The following is a 27,490-nucleotide window of genomic DNA, read 5'->3' on the forward strand; positions in this document are numbered from 1 at the left end:
CTTCAGTTTTTATAATGGCAATTTGCATATACTCCAGAATGTTAAAGAGTGATCAGCTTAACAGCAATTAATTCCAAAGTCAATATTTGCCTAGAAAATGAACTTTATCCCCCAAAACACATTTCAACTTCATTGCAGCCCTGCCTTAAAAGGACCAGCTAACATCGTTTCAGTGATTGCTCCATTAACACAGGTGTGGGTGTTGATGAGGACAGGGCTGGAGATCAATCTGTCAAGATTAAGTAAGAATGACACCACTGGACACTTTAAAAGGAGGCTGGTGCTTGGCATCACTGCTTCTCTTCTGTGTACCATGGTTATCTCTGAAGAAACACGTGCAGTCATCATTGCACTGCACAAAAATGGCCTAACAGGGAAGAGTGAGCGCTACCACCAGTCTTGTCTCATGCCAACTGTAAAGCATCCTGAAACCATTCATGTGTGGGGTTGCTTCTCAGCCAAGGGAGTCGGCTCTCTCACAGTCTTGCCTAAAAACACAGCCATGAATAAAGAACGGTACCAGAATGTCCTCCGAGAGCAATTTCTCCCAACCGTCCAAGAGCAGTTTGGTGATGAACAATACCTTTTCCAGCATGATGGAGCACTTTGCCATAAAGCAAAGGTGATAACTAACTGGCTCAGGGAACAAAACGTAGAGATTTTGGGTCCATGGCCTGGAAACTCCCCAGATCTTAATCCCATTGAAAACTTGTCAAGAGACGGGTGGACAAACAAAAACCTAGGAATTCTGACAAAATGCAAGCATTGATTGTGTAAGAATGGACTGCTATCAGTCAGGATTTGGTCCAGAAGTTGATTGAGAGCATGCCAGGGAGAATTGCAGAGGTCCTGAAGAAGAGGGGTCAACACTTCAAATATTGACTTGCTGCATTAACTCATTCTAACTGTCAATAAAAGCTTTTGTTACTCATGATTGCAATTGTATTTCTGTATGTGATGAAAACATCTGACATACACATGAAAACCAGAGGGCAGCAGATTATGTGAAAATATAATATTTGTGTCATTCTCAAAACTTTTGGCCATGACTGTAGATGTGTCTCTGTTTCAACACACCTGTGTCAAATAATTAGGCCATTAGCAGGACTGTGGAGAACGTGGCAGCATCTTGAAACGCTACACCTGTGAGGTAGGACGGTTTATCGGTGTATGGTGACGTGGGCGTAGTTTGAACAGGCTAACATACTTAATTGTTGAATGTAACTTTTATTCAAGCCTTTAAAACCATGTATTTCGTCCCTCTAACTTGAACCGCAGTAACTATCTTTGTCAGTAAAACATGACGAAAAAATACTCATTGTAAAAGAAATAATCAAATCAACTCGACGACACCAGTTGTCTTGACGTCAAATACTATTATGCTAAGCTAAACGTCGAGTCTGACCTTTTAATTTCTTTATTTTTCATGAGCTATTCATGTGAAAATAGACACGTTTCCCTTTAGTTTCTGCTAAACTTTTAACACGTTACATCTTTTGCAGGCTGGGGGTGATTTCTTTGTGGTCACATGGTGGAGCCAGAGGATCAGCTTTAGACGAGCAGCGGGATCTGGTCTGCATGCGTGTCGCCCTCTGACAGAGCTGACCTTTTCAGATTGACAGGTATGAAACAGTTGGGACTTTTCACCTTTAACGCTTGAAAAAATGTTTTTCATCAGAAAATGAGTACTGTCTTGCCTCAAAACTTTCATTCAATGAAAGCTGCTCTTTTTTTGACATCGAAGATAAAAAATAATACAAAATTCATGTTTGCAGTGTGTAGAATTCAGTTTTCTAGGTTCAGCACAAGTGAATTTGGTGGTTCTATCAAGATATTTAATATTGCTTGCTTTAGCTCTTGTGGTGTGAAGTCGTGCTTTGCATCCTTGTAGAGAAATGACTGACTCTCAGCCTAATGTTAAAATATCAAGCTGACCTATTAGAAGTCGTCCTCTTTAATTAACAAATAAACCTCCAGATCTTGTTCGGTGTGTTACTAGAAGTTTAGCTTTTTACCTGTAATGTTTTTTACTTTCTGTTTTTGCCCTCCTAATCTGGTATCTGAGCTGCTTTAAGAAAACTCAGGTCCCAGAGCACCATACACTCTCCACCATGCAACTTGGATGCCACCGTCTTATAAAGGGACCTTTATAAGACACTTTTATAGCATTATATTATCTCGTAACATATCAATATAGGAGAGAGTGCTGCTTTATATATACAAGTTTTGCTACTGAAATGAATTGATTGTCATTAGGCGTTTAATTTTGAGAGGTTTTGTAGAGAGATGTTGCATTTTAAAAAATATTTTCACAATAATTTTGCCAGTTATTTTTCTTTTTCTTTAACAAAAATTGCAAGAGCAGAAATGATTATGCCTCTTTGGTAAATGTACGAAGCCCGAGGGCCATAGGCCCACAGCAAAGTTCAATGTCTCTGTTTTATTAGAGGGAGAGTTTCAGAAATGATGAGAGGAACAACAATAAAGCAAAAAGCAAGTTCTCTGATTTAACCATTCCTGTACCCTTTCATACCCAAGACCTGAACTCTATACAAACTTTTTTTTTTCAAAGTAACTAAACCCTAAAATGCCCCACCATAAAAGCAACACCTTTTATGGTTGCTGTTTTTCTTTTGAAAAAGTGACAAGACGGTCCCTTTTTAGTTTTAGGTTTTGTTTAAAAGCTTTGGCAGTTTTATTGAATTGTTCTTGTATCAATATACTCTATTAAAGAATTTAGACCATCTACATAAACTATTATTTATATATATATATATATATATATGCAATGTAAAGCTTTGTAGTTTTCACTTGTCACATTTAATACGTCATATCTTAAAGAATAGCAATACTATATGTAGGCAGCACGTTCAACATCCACTCATCAGTCTGTATAAAATACATCACTGCAACAAAAAGAAAATCAGAGAATATCTAAGATACATTTTGTCCCATCTTTATTGTTGTTCTATGCAAATGTTATGTTTTTAGTAAAGGTGATGAAATGCAAACCAGAGAGATTTTTTTCCCATGTCTTAGGTCAGTCAGGATGACCTAAATTATCTCAAACATGCAGCTTTGTTGTGTGACAACATGTGTAAATCAAAGGAAATCTGTAATCAGGAAGAGGTCTTTGGACCCTCACAAGTCTAGTCCACATGACTGCAGATGCCAAATTCATCTGTTCAAGCAATTATATACAAGTATACTATTGATTGATACTGCATCTCTTCAGACTGTTCTACTACGAATAGGCATACAACCATGGGTCGTTTTGGAAACACTTATACAGTCTGCTTACATGTCTCGTCTCATTGGTGAACAGCTGCCATTTAATAACGGAGATGACTGTAGTGAGAGCTCCGGTCGATCAACCTCTGATCTGTGCAGTTTCTACTTCTTTGTGTTTTTCTTTCAAACGCCAAGAAGAACATTTTGCACACATAAACGCCAATGCTTGAGAACTGCAGCTGCGTCCTTGAAATGAGCACCGGTGAACAGACCTCGAGGGAAGAGAGCCACCATCTCTCCTACATCGACGATGTGCACAATGAAGAAGAGGGGAAACTAATCCAAGAAATGCAAGCAGACCTTTACCAGATGCCCACAGGAGAGACACCAACTCATAATGAGACTGCAACTGCTCTGCAGTGCAATATAACTGTTGGTAATGTGTTCTGGTCTCAGCTCTTTACACAAAGTCAATGAAACCTTATTTAACAGAATACAGAAACGCATTGTTTCCCATATTTCCCCTGAAATGGATTGCGACACTGCATGCAATTCTAACCTGACTTTGTTTGGGTGGGAAAAAGAGGGGTGGGGAGCTTTAAAGACACGCTGTGTTTATTCTGTGGAGTTAATCTGCTTTAAATGAGAGCTCAGAAGTTGGAAGATGACATGAAGAACTTTCCAAGAAGCAGCTGTTCCTCTGAGGACGTGAACTGTTTCTTATTTTAAATCAATTTTTTTTTTCCGAATGTTTAGCCAAATGTTATCCGGCATCAGTGTGTAAAGTTTGTTGACAGTTTTTAAAAAAAAAAACAAACAAGAGCAAACCAGATCCTTCCTTACTTTGCCGTTACTGGGCTGTCTGTCTGGTGTTGACGTGGCCTCAGACACTATAAATTTTTTACGCTCTCTTGCGATCTCTCCTTTTTATTTGCTTCTTTTCTTGGATCCGATGTTTTCACTCCTCCCTTCTTCGACCATTGTTTTTAAAGTAAATTCCTCCAAAATTCCAGCTGGGGTGTTTCTGTAGTGTGTGTGTGCGTGTGCTGTGTGTGCTGTGATAACTACTAGGCCCGTTTCCTGTGTGATGTTTAGCCAATTCCTCCCTCGCTAAACCACTTTGGGCTCCATGGCTGTGGATTTGAGCTATAAAGGCGCAAAAATCGAGCACATAAACATGTCTGACTGGGTATAGGATGAGCCAGACCAGACGCATTTCCAACACGGAGGGATTCGAGCTGGTAATGTTCCTGAAGTTGTTCACTGAGTGAAGTTGACCTCTCTGTGCTATAAGAGTGAGACTGATGCAATCTGAAGCCAATCTGACCAAAAGGTTTTTACTGCTGATGGAATAACACCTGACGATTTGCCTCTCTGCAGACACCACATGTTCACGCTCATGTGTGTATTTTATTAATCTCCGAAAGTTTTGGGGCATGGCTTTGTGGTTTTAAAGGGAAAGTAAAACCTGACAGCCACCAAGACAGGAAAAGCTTTGCATACAGATTTGGACTGCAGAAAAAAAAATTGAATAAATCAAAGTGTTTCTATTTTTTTTTAGAACTCAGGGAAATTTATTCTGTAAATTTAAATGATTTAGACGTCTATTGTAAGTTGTATTTAAAAAAAAATCAATTGCACCATCCATCCATTTTCTGCACCTGGTGAAACCTAGGGCTATCTATCTCCAGGGATTAATGGATGAGAATCCAGGATTCATTGTCAGTCCGTTGCACAGAGCTCAGAAACGCACACAAACATTCACACATCTGGTAGCAATAGGTGGATTCAACACAAAGGCGGTGCACACTTAGCCCCATGTAAACCTACAATATGGAAAGTTTTCACTAAGATTTAAATAAAGGGTTTAATGCAGCCTCTTGGGTATTTTGCCCAATAAAAGCATAAAATAAACAAATGTGCTTTGTGAGTTTTTAGGAGCTTGGATGTCTGTTGACAAATAATGTTTCTTCTGTTCACTGATTTTCAAAATTTTGAAAACAAATAATTGGACAAAGTTTTTTGCTTAAGACTGCCTCAACAGATTAGATTTGAGGAGATAGACTATGCTTTATTCATTATGTAAATTACATGTCTATCGGGAGCTTCATTTCAGGGAGGTTATTTTATTTTGGACCTTTTTTTTTAAACTGCTGACATTTTGAAAGGACAATTATTTAATTTGTAAATTAAGAACTGGCTCATTAGTTTATTAAAAAAAAAAAGCTATTTTCCAAGTTTCATATTCATCCATTAATAGATTGCCTAGAAACTCAATGAAATTGCTCTATCTTTATACTGTACGTTTCTCTTTCTCTCTGTAATTATCATTAGTTTAAACATGGCTACCTATAGTGACATACATTTTAATGAAATGAACCCTGGGATGCCTTAAATTTTGTGTTCAACATGCATTCTAATAAAAAAAAAACAATTCCGAAGTTTTGCTGTATCTTTTACATTTTATATGCTTGTGGGTTTGAAGGCATTGTCTCAGAGACCAAGCCGACCACACGACGCCGTTGAGTAGGTGTGAGCTGTCAGAGTAATGTCATTAACCTCGCCAAACCAGAACTCTAAAAACAATTAAAACTCAAATGGGAGCTGCTGCTGTAGTGTGAACTGCTACGTGTGAATAATTTACTGCTTAATGGGAAGTGATATGAACTTCAAGAGTTATGTTTAGGCTATTTTTTTCCATCTGAGCTTCATTGTTCTGATTCTGGATGAACGTTCTTAAATATATTCTTGAAGTCATGCGCCGTTTATGACAGCGGCAATAAAAACATCATAAAATGTCTGCACGAAGCCTACTGACAGCTTAAGCATGTTTTCTGCAGGACAGCTTTGCTGCAGAAGTTAATGTTTTCAGCTGTCAGTTCTGACATAAATTATACCATTCTGCTAATTTTGCCAAATTAAGCGTATGACTCCTCCTCGCAGTCATTAGCTATTAAATAAATTTAAAAAAAAAGCTGTTGTGTTCTGAATACTAAATCATTTGATGGAACCCAGTTTGGTTATCTTTTGAAATTCATAGTTTCATGTTAGCAGGGAAGAGTAAATTAACCTTGACCTGCCAAATGCATTTAGCAGGAGAACATTAAGGGAATGACAAAAACACGTGGAACAGACGGATGTGATGAAGATGGAGGATTCAGTAACCGAACAAACAACCCCCACCTCCTTGCAAACTGCACACAACCTGCAACCTTTTGAGCAGCAACAGCTCTGCCATTGACACATATAATCCACAGAAAGAGAAAACCAGGCTGTTTATCTGTGAAGTCATGCCAGGAATTCACAGCATGAACTTCATGAAAAAAATAAATAAGATTGCCTGCTCTGATTTGTGTCTAAATGGTGCAATATGATGTGGCCGTGGTTTGTTTGTAATGAAACGAAAAGCGGTCAAATGGGAAAAGCATGTTTGTCATTATGCTATTTGGTCATGTATGACAATTATTAAAGAACGGTTTTGTTTGCTTTACCAGATGCTAATGGTGGTGATGCAAGTCTTACTGCATGGAAGGAACACATGCTGATGAAGTTATAATAAGGCTCTGACTCTTTGGGACTGCTGTGGAATAGGTAAAGTCTCTGTTATACCTCCATCTCTTCCAGTCTATGAATGTGTTTTAAAATGTAGACCTCTTTCTGAAACTTTGCACTGTAGCGGGATAGAATACCTTAATTTTTCTGCAGTAAATTGTTACCATATGACGGCATCACCTCTTTATATCCGGCAGTGTAAAGACATGAGAATATGAAGCTATTCTMACTGGAATATTTATATCTTTTCAACTTTTTTTCATTCGGGCAATGTCTGTGATTGGCCAATGCAGGACATAAAAAGGGAACATTGTTTTCAACATAAAAATCACAATCTCCATAGTGTAGCAGTTGAGCCATTTTCTTTTTCAGATGATGAATAAAACATGTTAATTTTTTGTGGATAGAAATTGCTCAGTGGAAAGGTGATATTTGTCCTTTAGATTTTTGAGATCTTGAAACCATTTTATTTTTGATAGATAATTAGACAGTTTGGGTTAATATTATTGTAGCTAAATTGTGATAGAGTATTACCTAACAGCTGGACTCCATTTACTACTGAAGAATGTGTAGACATTTGCCAATAAACACAGTGTGTGATGACAATTTCATGCAGGAACTAAGTAATACTCCTTGGACCATAGACGTGTTTTTTTGTGACTCCATTTGTTTTGTAAGTCTGACACTTACTTGTTACACCATTGACCCCAAAATTATTCATAGCTTTTTGAGAATTGGATTTGAAGGAATTTTGATCTTACCAAAATCTTTCTTTTGACTCTAAAACATGTTAACATTGCAGAATGCCCTAGTCAAAGTCCTGACTTTAATCTGGTAGCAATTTTATGGAGGCATCTAAAGATTAAGGTGGTGATGAGGAGGCCTTATGACTTTGACGAATTGGACCTGATCATTTTAGGCTTATCTGTACAGGCAGTTTGCAAGATGTGGTGGCTTTGCTTTTTTTCCCATAAATTTTTGATTGTAGAATTGCCAGAATCTCAAAACTGGCGGGCATTCAATTCGATCAGACACATTAAACAGAAAACAGATACTTCAGCAGGAAAAGTAAAATCGGAGAACCCACTCTGTGTTTGATAGAAACAGACCTCATCCATGCAAACAGTTCTCTGGTGCAAGGTAAGTTTAAGCCTAGTTTAATTGTGTGGATCCGATTGCTGAGTTGGCTTCTGCTGCTGTCATTGCTGTCACTGTTAGCGCTGATGCTGCTGTTGCTGCTGTTGCTGCTTGGGTTTGTGGGAGAGGGCTGAACGTCTGATGTGAGAAGCTTCTGGTTGCGGTTGTCCCTTTGTTTACTGTTGTTTAGTCTCCTGTATTTATAGATTCTCTGCTGCCTGCTTCGGCTAATTATACCATGGATGCCATAGGGATAATTGCAGTAATGAATGGTTGGCTTCCCGAAGAATTCAGGTTTTTTTCCTCTCAAATCATTTTGCCTTGCACAATAAGTCCCAACTTCAGCAACTCAGTTTGTGTTAGACATTCCTTTGCACATACATCTCCTTGCGTGCTTGGAGCCACATATGTTTTTGCCTTAATTCATGCCAACTCACTGTGAGTGAATACCTCAGAGCGGCGCCGTTTAGCTTTTTAAATTTTTTTATAAGAACATATAATTCATGCACTGCTTTGAAATTGCCCATTTGATAGGGGCACAGGTCTCTTACTACCTCCACAGCTCACTTAACATGCAGAAACAGAAGCCAGGAATGTTCTTTAATCAACCTTAATTATGGTTTCCCAGACTCTGCTGCTCTAAGGTCAGCTGTTAATCCTCGCTCCAGGTTCACAAGTTCAAAGTGTCATTAGCTTAGACAGTGAGGCTCTCTAAACACGCCACGTGTAAAATACTAAACAATATCAGCACCCACAGAACTTGCATTTATCATAATGTCCACATCTGCACGGCAACATAATAATGCCCTATTAGCCTGATGTTGGAGCTGAAGAATGCGGGGCTCTGTTTCTATGCGGATGTTTCATTTTTGCTGTTCTCCTCAAATCTTGTTCTTAACCGCAGCTCTTTATTGGGCAATGCAGGTGGTCGCAGGTAGTGCACATTCTAACTAATGCACATGTTAGTGTGTCACTGCTGTGTTTTCTCATGTGTAAACGGCAAACATTTCTGATATGCTCTTGCACTGAGGACTACAGGGAGCTCATATGAAAACAATGCATGAAAAACCAGACCAGATCCAGTTGAAAACACACACACACGCACACGCACGCACACACACACACACACACACACACACACACACACACACACACACACACACACACACACGCACTCGCACACACACACACACACACACACACACACACACACACACACACACACATGTGGAGCACGTATGCTCTTGATATTGTTTGGAAGAACAGCTGCGAGCCTGGCAGAAAGTGTCCTGAAAAGGTCAGTGAGGTTTGACGGGGGGAAAAAAACAGTCTGGTTAGAGCTGGTAATTTAGATCCCTGTCTGGCTTCAAACTCGCAACCTCTAGAGCCTCTGTGTTTACACATGAACAACTCAGATGGAAACATTTTATAGAAGAGATGTCAAACGCTCTGGCATTTGTGACTTAAACTGTCACTAAAAATTAGAAATGTAAATTTTTGTATTTAAACAAATTTCACAAAAGTATTTGAGTGTGACTTGGATATTTATCAAAACAGCAATTTGCCATAGTTGAAAAGTGTAAAACTTATAAAGTGAGTCTTAACATATAAACTTTTGGGAAATTTGAAAAGCTGAAACATAGAAAATACAGTACATGTGATGAATTACTTTAAATAAGACATACCTATATTTTGTAGCTTTATGTAATTGGCTGTAGTGCTGGGAACAATCTAGTCTGAGCAACTCTTTTATTGACTTAAATCTATGCTGGGTTATTTTCCTCAAAGGTTGGGCTTTGGATCAGGAATTGATACCATACAAGATCCAAGTGCTTTTCAGTTGTAATTATTTATTTTAAAGTACTTTTCTACATTTTATGCTTTCATACATTAAATGATTATTAACTTTGATTAGTATTACAATTCACTATCATTGTTTGAGCTTCAAAATAAAAGTCTGGACCAGCCAACTCATATGCCATTGCATAAAGTCACAGATGAGTGAGTTTTGCTGTATAATATCTTCGCACATAGTTTTGTTCTGAACATTATTTTTTATTTTGTAATCATGAAGAACTGAAGTATGTTTGTGACTCTTTCTGAACTTGAGTGGTAAATGTCATGAAGAGTTATTTAACTATTATCCATCAGCTTTGTGTTAGTAATGTCTCTCTGATAATTAAAAATGCTCACATGTTGTTGCTCATTTTGTGATAAAAAGCACTTTTGCTCTTCAGATATGCAAATGTTCTTGTTGCATAATTCAAAAAAGCAGGCTTTGGTTGGCTTTGGACAAGGGACAGTTTAGTCAACAGTATCTATTGACCATGTTTCCTTGCCAGAGCAGGAAATGTATTTTCAGCTGGTAGCTGGGATACAAGTCAGTTTACAACAATGTACTACAAACTGTTTTACTGGACTTACATCACTTCTTAACAGAGTGGAAAAAAATACTTTATTTCTGGCACAGGTATTTACTGGCATGCTTGCTTTCTTTTTGTCACTAGGCTCCATGCTTCTTGTTTTCATTCATGATTATTGTAAAAAATTGTTTTTCTTTGCTCCAAAATTCAAAATTAGATTTGTAATTTTTATTCTTTCATTTATCCAGAAAATTTGATTTTTAAAAAGTAGGGGTTATAATGCTTACTTTATTTGAATGGTTATTGTGGCTATAAAAAAAAGAAAAACTTGCATTAGAGCTGACCTGCTTTGATGTCAGTTTTATGACTGAAGCGACCTCTGTGATGCTCTAAAGATGAGGTTGAAACATTTCCTTTTTGGGCCTCTGGTGTTGTCCTGGTAACTTGTGTACCAGATCTTGTGTTTGATTATTTAGTTTTAAAACGATGATCAAAGCCTTGGCCATGATAGAAGGACTACATGCGGGCTGTAATTCACTTTCCTCCTTTTGACTTTTGTTGCTGTGGAAAACAAAAGTTTTACTTTAAGTACGGCAAAGAATATTTTTCTTATGATGAGCCTGAGTTGATATTTCAAAGTTATTTGCTGAGATGATGAACTGCAGTGGGACAAAGAGGAGCAGAAGAGCTAACAGGACAAGAAATAATGATGCAGCTGGTGTGTGTGTGTGTGTGAGCCCCTGAGATTTCTGGGAAAAGCACCTCTGCGTGTTGGGGCAGAAATTGCATGTAAGCGTCATTGTCATGAGAGCAGGTAAAGGGCTTTGACACCAGACAAATGTCAGCATTGATTAGTAATTCTTACCTTCAACATTTTTCTAAAATATAACATTGTTTTGATTCGGTGCTGATCTCATTTGCTCAATGTAGATTTATCCATTTGTTAGCCAGCTGCTTCTGGGATTGTGGAAGCACAATTCTATAAAACTCGGAACGCCTGCTGATTGTTTATTATATTTTACCATTATGTTCCACATTGCGCAGCACTGAATTCTCGTAAATACTAACCTCACTAAGCCATGAAATTCTTTTAATTGAATCCTTAAACTTAATTGAGATACACTGTGAATAACCTGTATACTTCCTCTGTTTCCATCTGTTGGCAAGTGGCAGATGCTCAACCTTGACTCTGCTCAAGAGCACTTTTGAAGGCGACCACAATTCGTTAGGCATCAACAAGCTCATTCAGTGAGAAGTTTGTTTCATGGGCCACAGCCAAATCAAGGATTTAGTGAGAAATTTATGAAGCTGTAAGGCAGTTAAAACTCAATTAGATTATATTAATCTTCATTCATTGATCTGAGACAAAACTTCATTGAAAATCAACATGACAAGCAAATACATTTGTTTTTCAGGACACATTACTTAAGGGGGAGGGGAATCACAATTGAGTTACAAACATAAAAGAGCTGATTTGTTGAGTAGAAATTAAGAATTAATCAACAATCGATTCTGTTTGATTGCTAGTTACTAGACATGTTTGGCAAGTTTACTGCTTAAACTTTACAAAATTAATTAAACATGGCTTCAGTACATCTATACTATGAAGGACCAAAACTGACATAATTAAGAAATCTATATATCCATCCATCCATTTTCTTGCACCCTTGTCCCTCCGTGGGGTCGGGAGGGTTGCTGGTGCCTATCTCCAGCTAGCGTACCGGGCGAGAGGCGGGGTACACCCTGGACAGGTCGCCAGTCTGTCGCAGGGCAACACAGAGACACACAGGACACACAACCATGCACACACAACCATGCACACACACACTCACACCTAGGGGCAATTTGGAGAGGCCAATTAACCTCAGTCATGTTTTTGGACTGTGGGAGGAAACCAGAGTACCCGGAGAAAACCCACGCATGCACAGGGAGAACATGCAAACTCCATGCAGAAAGACCAGGGCCGGGAATCGAACCCAGAACCTTATTGCTGCAAGGCAACAGCTCTACCAACTGCGCCACTGTGCAGCCCCTGAAATCTATATATATTTCTGCTTTTACCTTTGTCGATTCTGATCCTCCATATTTTTTGAGGTAAGGGTTTCACCCTTTAGTTTAGTTTTCCCCGTCTGTAATTCTGCTACCATGTTGCATGAGAAAACAACATATTCAAATTAATGTTCAGTGTTGCACATAGTATTTTGCATCTTGGTTTAAAAATAAAAACAAGTTGCGTTTTGGTTTAATCTTTTACATGTTTGCTCCGTTCCCTAAATGACAGCAAACAGGCTTTCTTAAGGCTTCCTTTCAGCAATAGTTTTGTTCTTATCTCTCTTCCATGAAGGTCATATTTATGGCACTCACAACTAATAACGTTCCTATCAATGGACTCTCAAGCCACATCTTGGGGTCTCTGCAGCTTCCCCAGAAGTGCTGCAGGCTTGGTGACTGCTTGTCTGATTAATGCTCTTGTTGTCCCTCTTGTTTGTTTGGGTCATGTCTTGATAGGTTTGCACTCATGTCACCCTCTTCTTATATCCAAAGAATTAAACTTAACAGTGTTCCTTGACATAATCAAAACTTGGCATATTGTTTTATAAGCTAGCCCTGCCAAAAATTTCCCCCTGACCAGTCCGCTGTGTTCCCTGATCTTCTTGAAGCTCTTTATTCCCTAATGTTCCCTAGTAAATCTCTGAGCTCTTTGCAGAATTACTAGATTTATACTGAGATTAAATTACAAACAGTTGTGGTCGATTTACAAAATCAAGTTACTTTAGACAGTAAATTCTTTGCACTTCATGCCATTTATAGTATGATAGTGAAAAGAGCTGATTAGTAGTAGATATCGCATTTTTAAATTAAGATACACTGAAATAAAGCAGGAACACCTCACTGAGCTTTTTTAAAACCAGCAGAAAGATAATAATAATACTAAAGAAAATGACTTTAAACTGCATTATTTTGACATGTACTGACATGCATCTAAATAAATCAGGCTTCTTATAGTCAGAAACATTGCATTTGGTTATGGTTTATATTTTGTGGAAATTGGTGTCATTATCTTTAAGATACAAGACTATTCCACCTTGGTGACGTTGCATGATGGTCAGACTTGGATATATATGTTCTCTGTGTATGTACAACTATGTAAAAAGCCTGTTTTTTGCGCTTCAGTAGTGCTGCATTATGAATTATAAGTTTGTGGATCAAACTTAAACCCAGATTGGTTGTAGAAATGACTAATTCCTGGAACTGTGGTGCATTCTCTGACACAAAAACAACTCAGACTAAAAACACCTGCAATATAAGGTGCTAACAGGGTCCCTAGGACATCATAATTAACTTGCTCTCTGAAAATGTACAGTCATGGCCAAACGTTTTGAGAATGACACAAATATTATATTTTCACATGATCTGCTGCCCTCTGGTTTTCATGTGTGTATGTCAGATGTTTTCATCACATACAGAAATACAATTGCAATCATATTATGAGTAACAAAAGCTTTTATTGACAGTTAGAATGAGTTAATGCAGCAAGTCAATAGTTGAAGTGTTGACCCCTCTTCTTCAGGACCTCAGCAATTCTCCCTGGCATGCTCTCAATCAACTTCTGGACCAAATTCTGACTGATAGCAGTCCATTCTTGCACAATCAATGCTTGCATTTTGTCAGAATTCCTAGGTTTTTGTTTGTCCAAACATCTCTTGATGATTGACCACAGGTTTTCAATGGGATTAAGATCTGGGGAGTTTCCAGGCCATGGACCCAAAATCTCTACGTTTTGTTCCCTGAGCCAGTTAGTTATCACCTTTGCTTTATGGCAAGGTGCTCCATCATGCTGGAAAAGGCATTGTTCATCACCAAACTGCTCTTGGACGGTTGGGAGAAGTTGCTCTCGGAGGACATTCTGGTACCRTTCTTTATTCATGGCTGTGTTTTTAGGCAAGACTGTGAGAGAGCCGACTCCCTTGGCTGAGAAGCAACCCCACACATGCATGGTTTCAGGATGCTTTACAGTTGGCATGAGACAAGACTGGTGGTAGCGCTCACTYTKCCCTGTTAGGCCATTTTTGTGCAGTGCAATGATGACTGCACGTGTTTCTTCAGAGATAACCATGGTACACAGAAGAGAAGCAGTGATGCCAAGCACCAGCCTCCTTTTAAAGTGTCCAGTGGTGTCATTCTTACTTAATCATGACAGATTGATCTCCAGCCCTGTCCTCATCAACACCCACACCTGTGTTAATGGAGCAATCACTGAAACGATGTTAGCTGGTCCTTTTAAGGCAGGGCTGCAATGAAGTTGAAATGTGTTTTGGGGGATAAAGTTCATTTTCTAGGCAAATATTGACTTTGCAATTAATTGCTGTTAAGCTGATCACTCTTTATAACATTCTGGAGTATATGCAAATTGCCATTATAAAAACTGAAGCTGTAGACTTTGTAAATATTAACATTTGAATCATTCTCAAAACTTTTGGCCATGACTGTACACCTCCAAACTTTTTTCTGTGGAAGCTAAAGGCAATTGCCGGCTTCTTTTAAAAATGAACATGTTCCTACAGTGGTGCATTGAAGCGGCGTAACACGGTTACAGACAGCACAGAGGTCTGAGATGTCTGTTGTGTAAGCAGTGGGGAGTCTTTGAACTTACTTTTCCTGTTGCGCAACCACTGAGGGCACCTGTACTTGCTGTCCTGCTATGTCTTTAACCTGTGCTTGGCGACACCGGAGTGTTTGTTCTCAGACAGCAGTGTATTAGTTTGACCTTTGGTCTGTTCCTGCAGAAATGGCAGCCTTTTCCATCATATTGCTGCTCAGCCTTGCAAATCCCAGCAGCCGGTGAAAATACCAGGTAACGCCGAGATGGCTCACTCTGTTCCTCTTTCTCTGTGACCTCCAAGAAGTTGAAAGAGAAATGTTACTGAGCACAGGATGAGAGTGGAAGGTGATGGATAGCCCTAAGCAGTGTAATGGTGTTGCCCTTCTGTATTGAAAGAGAACAAATATCTTCCTGGGCTGTATGATGTGTGGCCTCTGCTCGCATCATACGTTGTGCCGGGCTGTCTCATGTGGCTTTCTTCGGATGTTCTGTAGATGCTGGGGAAAAAAAAAAAAACAACAAAAAAAAGACAGAGCCATGCGGACAAAAACGATGGGAGGCTTGAGGAGGAAAATGAGATGAGACAAAAAGAAAATGCACCAGGGATGGAGCAGCTATGGTGTGACATTGAGAGGCAGAGAAGAGAGATCTCAGCTCTGTCAGGCTTCTTGTCTTCACACGGCGCTGAAAGATGGTCCATGGCTTTTTCCTGGTCTAATGATCACCCTGCAGGCTTGACATCTTATTTCTGAAAGTAGGTAGCATTTTCAAAATCTCACACAACCCTACAACCATACAAATTTTTTTCCCTTTTGTAGTCGAGGATAGGCTAAACAAAGAATTCAAATCAAATTTTCTTGAGTCCTTTGTCTTAATCTAAACCCTGGGCACAATCTTTGATCTATATTTTAGACGGTCAGAGTACGTGTCCAGAATAGATAAAGGTATCGCAAACTTGACACTCCTGTCTCATAAAACCAAGCAACGCTGTTCATAAATTATTGCAAGCCAAGGAGAACTGTGGCCCTGAGGGATTTGGAGGAGACCTTTAGCAGAGCAGAGACTGCTTTACACCTGTAATATAAATTAAGTGTGGAAAGGGGAGGGGAAGGGATGGACACCTGAACCTGGGAAGCAATAGATGCGGCTTGACTTTAGCAGCGCATGATTTATTGTTGATGGTTGAAGCAAGGCTCTGTTCAGAATCCTACAGCTCTCCTGCTTTAACTTCACGAGGAATGTTTCTCTTAAAAGGTTTACTATTATGCAAAATTCACTTTACGCATTTTTCTGTACTTCCAATGGGGATCTACTGCTCCTGCTGTTTTTTGGGGAATAAGTAAATGTTCTGTTGGTGTCTGCTAAACTACCTGCTTCAGAGACCATTAAATTGTTGCCATAATTTTTTTATTTTTATCTTTTGTTCTTTTTACGTAGTAACCCTAAACCAAACCCTGAACCTTCACCAGGCAACTAAAGTGGAGCTCCACCTACTTCACTTCAAGGCAATGCTATGTTTGTTCTGCTGGTCTTACTGCTGTACAATGGTTGCTGGAAAAGAAAAATGTTTTGTCTGCTCCAATACACAGCTTGTGTCCATGTATTTTCTCAGTCATGGAGAACAGAGTTGCGTGACTTCATTTTATTTTTGCTTACAATGTCCCTGCAACATTGCCAAAGAAAGTTGTAGTTTTGGCAAATCAGTTTAAGACGGAGTCGTTTGAAAGCTACCAACAGTACACTGCAAGATTTGTTAAATGCTTGAACTGAAGGAAAGTTCTGTCCCTACTGTTCATCATCGTCACAAACCTGCACACAATGGTGATGTGTTGTGTCGAACATTTCCATCATCGTCTGAATATATTTCTTTTTATGTGTTGAGATGAGTGCTTCTTCTAATCTCGTAAGTGTATATTTAAAAAAAGGTAGTATTTGTGGGAAAAAAACCCATCTGTGCTGAAACAATGATATAAATGTGCATCAGAGCCTCAGTGTTTCATCCTTCAGTGGTTGTGGCTTGATGGTTGATCAGGAGGCTCCACTTGCTTCTGAATCTGCTTCAGGATCAGAGATATGATTGTACCATTGTGCATCTGCTTGTTGTAGCCATTTGTTTTCAGGTGTTTGAGGGGCAAATGTAAACACTGAGATGGGAGGGCTTTGCCAGCTTATCTGCATCATCGTGATGTAGCGCTAAAACAGCGCATTCATAAATGAGCTCAAAACGGTCAGAATTGATCGGGTGAAATCTCAATATCTGAGAGTGATTTTGTATAATACATGTAATGACCATGTTTTGTATAGCCTACAGACCTGACCTAGCTTGTTCAAGGAAGCATAATGTTTCAAGCATTTAAAGCTGCACTGACAGTGGAAGTGGCATAAGATAATGAGTAGCAAATGATTAACAATGCTGCAAAAAGCCTTAAATAATTTGTATTTGTATTTTTCTAAAAATTAAGAAAAATACAACATTTTAATCATAGAGAGGAAAATCTCAAATCATGAAAAAAAGGATATTGTAGTAACTGGAGAGAAGATAAATATGGGCCTATTGGCCACTAGCCAAAATACATAAGCTCCTTTGTCGAGTCATATTTATTCGATGGGGAAAACGGCAAATCAAGGATTCTTCATTTATGCAGAAATTATTCATGATTTATCAGTACAGCCAATTTACAATTTATATAAATCCTAAGCCAGTGAGACTATTGATAATACTGTTGGTTAAGACTTGCAATGTTAGTCCTGTTCCATCTCAGGAGAAACTCCAAGTCAGCTGAGTGCTTTAACCTGAAGAAGTACTTCACTCTGGGACAAGATGTCTGCCAACCTAAAGTTGATCATGATTGTGTCCACATTCTCTAGTAAAGACAGTCCTTCAGGTGAACAGGGGTCTGAATTGGAATGCTGTGCTGTGACTATAAAATGAGAAACATAAAAAAAAAAAAACACAGCAAAACTACAGGTAACAAACACACACCACTGTGACACTGATTGAATACCAGGTGATCATTTTATTAGAAGTCACCAAGTGTGGCAAAATCCCATGAATTATGACTCTATAACTACACTTTCCTGAGCACTCAGCCGTTCTTGTTTTGCTTTGGTGTGAAGAGACTGGACACTAAATAATTCTGCTGAGTTTCTGTGATGACTCTTTACACATGGAATAAAAAAAAAAAAAAAAAAAAAAAAAACGCATCTATCCTTTCTTCTGGGTGAGTCATTATTCTCAGAAATTTTTTTTTCTAATTAAATATTACAGATTACTATTACAATTGTGATAAAACCACATAGGGAGCTAGATAAGGCAACAGGTGGATTATCTGACCTAAGACAAAACCAGCACTGCTACTTGGAAACACAAAATATAAAAAATTCTCATTCAAAATGCAGAAAGCCTAAACTTTGTGACGTAGTTGTATAGTTCATGCTATTTTGAAACAGAGTTATGTACTCTTTTACTTAGCTGCATTGATCTGTATTGCTTAGGATTCATACAGTTAGTAATGGGAACTCTCGCAAAGGTTTAACTATTACTGCCTTTGTAAATTTTCACAGACAACATTGGACAAGAAACCAAGAGATTAGCAACAAATTTAAGTCCTTAAATCTGACTTATATCAGGGCCCTATAATCTTGAAATATTTTTAATCTTAATTTCTGAAAATCTGAAGTGACGTTTGACATGCTGAAGTTATCTAACCAGTTTTAAATGAGGACAGTCTTTCCAAAATGTCTAAGACATGTCTGAGATTCTTCCTCATCATGTTGATGGCATTAATATTAAGATAGAACATTACCTTTTTGAATTAAATCTTAAGCAAGCGAGGATGAAACAATTGGAAATTTTGCCTGTCATGGCCTCATTCCCCCCCCACCACCACCCCCACCCCATTTCCCTGCTGCGAATGTTTGCTCAATGTGGGAGAAACAATCAGCAGTTCTGGAAGATTCCAGGGAGCCTCCATGAAAAAATCATGACTCAATTAGGGCTTGTTCAAAATTTCAAACAGAGCAATCATTAAAAATTCACCGGGACTTCTGACTGCCACTTTTAAATACATCGTTCGTATTGCTTTAGCTGCTGAGGACTGGGTCAGGCTGAGCTCACCACCTAGACGCTTGATCTTTTGATTTGTTATCAAGTTGTTGTCATGGTTCATTTAAGGTCCCTTGAGAAAAGGATTAATGTTGGCAGAGCTGCAACTTTTTATCACAATATTAAACCTCTGCTAAAGCCATTTGTTCTTTTTTTCCGTTTAACCAAAATTTAACACTATTTATCTTGTACATCTTTAAAATCTCTCTTTACTCAGATTTAATGAGAACAGCCAGGTATTAAGAATGAAGTGAGGACTGCAAGGTGCAAGCACTTCCTTACCTGCATACACTCTTATGCTTTTTTTCTTTCTTGTGCATGCCAGCTCTTACACAGGCACAAACACACTTTCACACACTATCTCCCTGCTTTCCCCTGGTTTCCATGGTGAAGGACCGGAGAATTCAAGGACAGGTATGTTTGCAAATGAGACTTTGCTAGCATTATATGTCCACTCACTGATTCACCTCGCACCATGATTCTCAAAGGCAGGCTGAGTTTGTCTGAAAGTGAGGGAGATTTGAAAGTGTCCAACCCAAAGAACACGACACATGTTGGTATTTGTCTGTTGGCCTGCTGCAAGCTCTGTACATCTGCAGTCCATGCTGTGTTTGCATGTTTGCGTGTGCGAGTGAGAGCGTGTGTGGACCACGTGTTTGGCTGCTTCCACATACAAGAACAGACACAAACACAGACATGCTCCAATATGGTCTCTGATTAGGAGAGCAGACTGCCCCGACTTAAATCTCAACATAAAAACAACTACACAAGAAGGGTAATGTAGAATGTGAACAGTTGCATCAAGTACATAACATTCGCAGTTTGTCACTAAGCATTCAATGCACTCAAGTAAGAATAGCTCAATTTCAAGGAGGTAAAAAGGCTGCTTAATCTGATTTCATTTGGAAAAATTATGTAATTATACACCAGAGAAAATATTACATTATTTGCAGGTTCCAGTACTTAAGAAAGATCAAATAAAAAAACTAATCAAAATAAATCACATCTTTGCAAATGATAAAATTTGGATAGAACGCTATCTAACACCAACACCACTATTGGACACTGAGCTTTTGGCTAATCATCTAAGCTAATCATCTTCAAATAACTCACGACAATCGATAACATTTTACAAGATGAAAAGCTTTGTTTCCAAAGATACATTTGCTCATCAGTTAAATTTATTGATCTAATTCAACTCCCTGTAACAATGCTGTGTTACAGACAAACTTCATGACAAGATTCTAACCTGAAAAATTTCAATTAACACAGACTGAGACTTGAACTTTGGTAAAATACTTTTTAGGCTTACGTTGGAATTACTCTGTAATGCAGATATAGCTGAAATAGGACATTTCAAACTGAGGGGAGAGTTGTTCTAAAAGATGTAAATGAATCAGTCCTCTGATGGTGATTTTTGTGACATTGCTATCATTTAAAATTTCATGTGTTATTGTGTAACGTGTGCTCATTAACAATATTGTTACACTTTAAAAAGAATGAAAATGGTTACAGATACAGCGTTTAATTTTTTCAAACATAAGTCACTTCAGTTCTAAAAAAAAAAAAAGAAATGCATTTTGATGCATATCAACATCCTAAAGTTGTCCCATTGGAAACTAATTGTGTAAGTAAATAAAAGTAAGTGGTGGGAATAACTTTGCTACTTTACAATGTATTTGTCATTGCATTTGTCCCATCTTCAATGGCTGATCTTGTTACTATGCTCTCAATGTTATGGGCTGCATACCTCCTGTAATGCACAAATGTATCCACAAGCTGTTCTGCCCCCCTATAGCACTCTAAACCATATGTCACCCCTGGAGGAACAGCTATCCCACACTGCTGTCTCTGACTGTGAGTTTTCTCCGTGTCATGCTGCAAACACCACAATACAGACGTCGCACACTGTGGTTTTACTTGCATGTAACTGTGTATCTGTACGTTTGTGTGTGTCCCGACTCTTCGGTCTGTCATCACACTTGTGTCATATATATCCAACGTCGGTGTGAGCTCCAGAGTTAACAGGCTTGATTTTTTTTTTTTTTTCTCTGTGTGATGGGTTGAAAACTGGAAGGAAGGGATTTTCACATCTTCAACACATCTGCATGACAAGCTACTTGTCTGTCTTTGTATTCTCTTGTTCATCCTCATTAACTCAGTGTCATACTTATAACACATTAGTTATTCTTGAGATTACAAGAAGAAATTGTGGCTCAAAAGAATATTAGTTTAAAGGTGTGCACATTTATGTATGGAAGCAACACACCCGCTATATTTCAGTCATTATTCCAGGATAAAGGAGTAATTATCTTGCCATCTCACTTTTTTGAAACTCTTCCTTGTGGTAATCACTCACATTTAAATGTGACTAGTATTGACATAAAACTCTTTGTGGATCGTACTAGTTTCACGTGTTGCTCATTTACATAGTCCGCATTAATGATTAGAGTGAATCGGATCCCTCCAATACTTTCTTTGATCTTATCTTACTTAAAACCTTTTCTCTTCCCTTTTGTGGAAAACCCCTCCCATACTGCTTCATTATTTCATGTTCCAATGGGTGACTGTTATATAATGTGTGCCATAATATAGCATAAAATGTTTATTTATCTTTCTAGGTCTGTCTGGCACCTGTAAAAGGCCACATGTGGCCTAGTTGCTGTAAAATACCTACATCTAAAGTAAACTCTGTTGTTGTTCTGGGCTCCTAATCAGTGTTCCAAGCAATTTCACTACATCTAGATAATTTGAAATCAGGGTTAAATTGTCTGTGATACTTAAAGTGGTTTTAAAATGCTAAGGAAAAAAACTGGAACTACTTTGAAGCTGTAACAAAGTAGGCAACCTTTATAAACATATATACATATATAAAGGTTAGTTGAAGCTTATGTAGTGACAGATTATGTGTGGAAAAATGATGCCTCCTCTCTCTGTTGCTACTTTCATCTGGAGAATTATACCCAGGCTGAAACCACCAATCAGAACCAGGAGGAATGTTTTAGCACTGTCCATCATGCTTGTTTACGTGTTGCTCACCCCTCCATCTTGCTCTCTGCTAGATGCAGCCTGCTGTGAATACACAGGCTAGTTAGCATGACTACTGATGATGTTAGATAGCAGTTGTCACTATTAGCAAGGCAGCATACACTCTGTCACATAGTAATAAATATGTAAAAAAACAAAAACTAATTAGCAGCTTTAAAGCTGTGTGGGAGCAGTACTTAAACTTAATTTGCAGAGGTGTAAGTGTTTTGTATTTGTGACAGACTGAAGAAAATCTACAATTTCTTTTCAGAAGAATGTTTTTTTGGTTCGCTATTGACCAAAAAGCACAGCAGCATAATGGGGAAAGTAAAAAATCTTGGCACAAGCATTGTCAGCATGGTAGTGGAGGGCTGATGGCTTGTTTTACAGCCACAAAAGTCCTGGGCACCTTTTAACCATTGAATGGAAAAAAATAACTTTTCTCTAAATTAGTCAAAGGTGAGGCTATTTGACAGCTGATGCTTGTTAAAGATTGAATCATACAGCAAATCTGTGTCAAAATGGCTGAGAAGTAGAAAACAAAGCTGTAGTAAAGGCTCGGCCTAGTCTTTGTGTCCCAGCCTTCAATTTAACTGTGCTGCTTTGGCAGTAAATTTAAAGAGCTTTGGATGAATGACAGCCTAGTAACCTAAAACAAACTAAAGCAACAAGTGTCTGCAAAATACAAATCTTTAAAGTTGCTTCAGGGAAAATGAAAGGTGCAAGTCAACAGGTTAAACACCATTTACACTCAACATGATAGGGCAGACGATGTCAACTTTGGCTCAACGCAGTGATTTAAATATCCAACTGAAAGGAAAACATTCTGAAAAGACTGGCTTGAGGCAAGCAGTAGTATACCTCTTCAGTTTAGACTTTCCTGTTTATGACTTCTTCTTGCCAAAGCCAGACAGAGGGGGGAAAAAATAGATCTAGTGTGCATTCTTCCTCCATCACACTCCCTCTCTCCGTGTTTTATCTTTAATTGGCTGTCATCTTCCCGTTTGCCTTACTTCATTTCCTTACTACCCCCCCCGTCTGCATGTCTTTCTCTGTGTTTCTTTTCTTGTTTATTCCCTCAGTCAATCTCACCATGCTTCTCTCCCACGTCCTGCATGGGCACTCTGTTTGTGTCGGATCCTGGCATAGGTGGCATAGCTTCCATATGGAAGTGTTCAGCAGATGATATAGAACATATGTGACCCCAGCTCGCTGGCTTGGGACTCTGCGGAGATCACACCGTGTCATTAGTGGCGGTGAAAACGCCAGTGCTGCAGTGCAAAGAAGGAATGGAAAGGACAGATATAATTAGGTTAAGGAAGGGGGAAGAAGTAAAAAGGACAAAAAGAGCAGGTTATAGTGTTGAGTACATTGTGTCCTTTGAGAGGGTGTGTGTGTGTGCGTGTGTGTGTGTGTGTGTTCTCCACCCCTACTGGTTACATCTGGGAGCTAGTGTGAGTTGAACTGAAGCAGAAATGCCAGCTAGGCGCTCACGCTCTACTGTGCACTCACTGTTTGCTTTGAAGCTTACTCTGCTGGAACCAGTCTTAACAAATTGATTTTGTCTCAACAACTGCATAACAAGATCTGTCAGGATCTATTAACTTTCTGCTCTAAAGGGGGGSAGAAAAAGTGCTGAGTTCACTGCAACACTTTCATAACGACTACCAAAATGTCAGCATGCCCAACGGTGAATCTGAGGTTTCACAAAGTCGTGAAGACATGCGCTGATGTCATGCAGCTGGAACAGAGCTCACAACGAAGGAAAATATGCATTTTCCACACGGCGCCTCACTGGGAATGAATCCGTTTTGATTGTTGTTGTCATTTGCCCGACTCGTGGAATGATTTGGTCAAGCCACAGTTATTTTTGGTTTGTCTTGTGAAAGTCAGCAGAGCCCAACTTTATTTCTCCCACTACATACTGCATGAGAGATATTGCTCATATAAAGCCATTCAATTTCTTTGTGAAGCCACACAAGAAGGTTTGACAGATATGATGTGCGCTAGCCTCACAGTACGGGCACCTAAATATTAAAGATTTAATAAAAACTTCCAGCAAAATAAGAGGCAATTGGCATAAAACCTTGCATGCCTGTGGAGCCAGTTCTCCTAGACTAGATGCAATATACATAAGGTTTATTAAAATCAAACATATTTATATCCTTGAAGAACATGGTTCAGTCAGTTGGATCTATAAAGAAAAAAATGTGTAAAAATAAATACATTTGCAGTATAACATTTATTGTTTTAAAATGGTTTCAATATTTTTTGCTAGGATTTCTTTAGCACTCTGTACAGAATAGTAGATCATTTTCAAAAGTCCCCTAAATGATCTTTTACAGGTTATGCAGCATTCAAACAATTCATGAAAACATTTCAACAAAAAAAAAATATTTTCATCACTTGAAATATGACCATTTCTTTATTTATCAAACCGATCAAGTAATTACTTTTTCTTGATACCTAAATTGTGTTTATTACAGTTGAGAAGTTTGCAACTGTTAATTTTATTGACCAAAAAGTAAATTTAATCTTTTTCCAAACTGAAACTTTAACTCGGTTAGTAGTTATTTCAAAATAATTTGTAGTTCATAATGAACATCATGCAACTATTTACTGAAACCTCTTAGAATTTGTTCATTTTTTTATTAGGTTGACCTAGGTCGGGTTACATGAATTGGATAGATGGATTAGATTTATCTGGATGACAATCAATGTGTGACAATAATCTGAACTGAATGACAGGAAAAAGGAATATCTCACGTGCTGCCTCGAGGTGTAGGCCATGAGATTCTGACACGAAGATCATCTTGACAATAAAAAAACACTACAATTTCACTGCATCACGGGATTGGTTTACCTTTTCTGGTTTACCTTTCTGAGAGTGATGCATTTTATCGAGCAGGATGCGTCCAAGACTGTATTTACTGGTTAATTACACTGACTTCCCGTTCTGCTGTTGGCTGCCTTACAAATGTGCTGCTGACAGCTTTGCAACTCTCGTTTGTAGAAGTCACATTCATAAGATTGTTGAATGTGCTCTTTTACTTTACGCCACACGACTGCGTTTTACTTCTTCTGAAACTATTAACCGGTTCTGCCACCAACAGCAGCAAAAGTTTAAATCAACCATTTGGAAAAGATGGCAATGAATAAATAACATGGCTGTGGAGGAAATCCGGCCACTTTTCTTTGCAGAATTGAATGACCTGTTTAAAGTCACGCGCATCGTCTCAATCTTAAAACCTTTGACTAGGCCACTTTTAATGAAATGTGTACCCAAACCCCAAACTAGTAAGATGTTTTGGGTGATTTGCACATGAGCCAACAAGTTTGCAACACTTCTAGGCAAGATTTTATCCACATGTAAGTTTTTCTTGACAAGGCAACAATTATAGTGCTCAGTAACTTGGATATCGAGAAAAAAATCTTATTGTGCTTTTTTTGCCAGACTGTGCAGTTACAAATCTCAGTTTCTTTGATTTTTTTTTTTAGATCAGATCAAGGCAAACCACAAAATGAGAGTAAAAACTGGACAAATATGGGTCAATAAATGTCAACACAGTTTTATAACACCAAAATGGTCTTTCTACCTTTTGCTATGAGGTATATTTTTAATAAAGTATTGTGAGGCACAGAAACACTAGCAAAGACAGATAAAAAAAAAAACTTTAAAAGTCGCTGATATAAAAGAATATGCTCAATCCAAGTTAAATGAGATTTTTGTGTAATGTGTGTTTCTGTATGCATTGCATTAAGCTACATTTATAAGATTTTTAATAAATGTATTAATGCATACAGAATGGGGAAATACAGCTGGAAATGCATAGCAGGAGACAAATGAATTGTTGAGTCAATAGCCTGTGGACTGAGGAGTCACAGTTTTGAATAATTTAAGGGAAATAAAGAACATTTTGAAGTAAAAATGTTCCAAAATTAGTTGACGAGAACTTTTTTTATATCTAAAGCTAAAAATAAGATTAAAGAAGATGGCAGAGGGATGAGAACCATCCAGCAGAGGGAAAGATGGCGTCTGGCGGAGAGAGACAGACAAAGCCTGTTTGCTCAGGCATTGATTCGGGGGGCCCCTGAGGCTGCGTCTTCCATTTACCAATTTGTGTCTTTCCTACACTCATCCTCACCTCTGCCCGTCTTCCCTCTCTCCGGCAGATCATTCGCAGGGAACAAACAACGCCGCTCGGGAACGCCGGACCCTCGGTTGCCAGGCAACCACACACTGACTTGATGGAGTGGAAGCAACTTCAGAGGCCTCTGTGAGCACAGCATCAAGGTTACTATTAAACTCGAGTCTCAACCCTTCACACGGACACATACACATGCAAATAAGGCGAACGAATCTGAGTGCGTGTGCTAAAAACGAAAATAACATTCAGAAGCTTCTTTTAGTGAAACGACCGCAAACTCAGGGCTGTGACTTTACCGCAGCTTTGTGTCCAGGTCAGATGTGTGCTTTCTCCACCTATACTCATGTTTATTTTTTATAAGTTGTAAAGGAAATACTGTTTCCTTCCTGTAAGCAATGGGTGCGACTATGATAATAACAGGGGCACTTATTAAAGGGAGAAGAAACACTCAAAATGTCCACTTACACGAGAAGCTGACAAGTAAAGGACAACTGTGGGTGGCTTTAAGTCTTAGATTGAATGAGTGTTTTCTGACCACATGTGCGTGTGTGCACACTTACATTTTAGTGTAACCACCTTTATATTACGATAAGTCTATTGCTGAACTTGTTCTTAAAGCCATATGAAAGCGTCAGTGTGGGCTTGAGCAGCCTCAAATGTTCTTCTGGCTGAGAAGCACTTTGGGCTACATTAACTCAAAAAAGCAGCAACTGAAAGCATTGTATGTTTGATGAAAGATTAAAATCTTGCAACCTGCTATGTTGTTGCTAAATAGAGCAAAAGATGGACTCCTGTATTTCTGGAAATTGCTTTGCTGTAAACAGCACTGTTGCAAATATCCTAAATGTAAAAAAAAAAAGTGTGCCACTAGCAGCATTTTAAAATTGGCCAGCTGGTCAATTTATAGGAGTTAAGTGGAAATAGACAATGGATGGAATATCCAACAGTAAAAACCATAATTTAATGTCGACAAGAGGGAGAAAAGGCGGTGTAAAATTTTAAAGTTCAAAAACTTTTTTTTGCTGTCGCTGGCAAAGACTCTACAGAGCTTCACAAGACTTCAAAATATATATATTTAAAATTTCTTTTAATCTTTTTTCCTTTTTCTGAATATTATAATTATTTCTAAGTTATATAGACTTAGAGGTTATTGTGTCCAACTTCCTTGAAGTTCGTCATAAAACGCAAAGCAAAAAAAAACAAATAACGAACCTCGTCTGATTGCAAACCTTATTTTTTATGAGGGCTGAGACATGGAGAAGTGTTGGGAACACTGTGGCAGCAAGATAATCAGCTTTTGAGAGAATAAAGTTTGGGCAGCAGA

General features: G+C 38.5%; 1 long non-coding RNA gene across 1 annotated transcript; it reads left to right on the forward strand.

Moving 5' to 3' along the window:
• Nucleotides 1-1,511: 1,511 nt before the first annotated feature.
• Nucleotides 1,512-26,925, forward strand: LOC103471262 (uncharacterized). The gene is made up of 3 exons (XR_001776981.1): nt 1,512-1,622; nt 6,726-6,822; nt 26,192-26,925. It is a non-coding gene; the product is annotated as an uncharacterized LOC103471262 (long non-coding RNA).
• Nucleotides 26,926-27,490: the final 565 nt, after the last annotated feature.

Source organism: Poecilia reticulata, linkage group LG10 (assembly GCF_000633615.1).
Source record: "Poecilia reticulata strain Guanapo linkage group LG10, Guppy_female_1.0+MT, whole genome shotgun sequence".
NCBI lineage: Eukaryota > Metazoa > Chordata > Actinopteri > Cyprinodontiformes > Poeciliidae > Poecilia > Poecilia reticulata.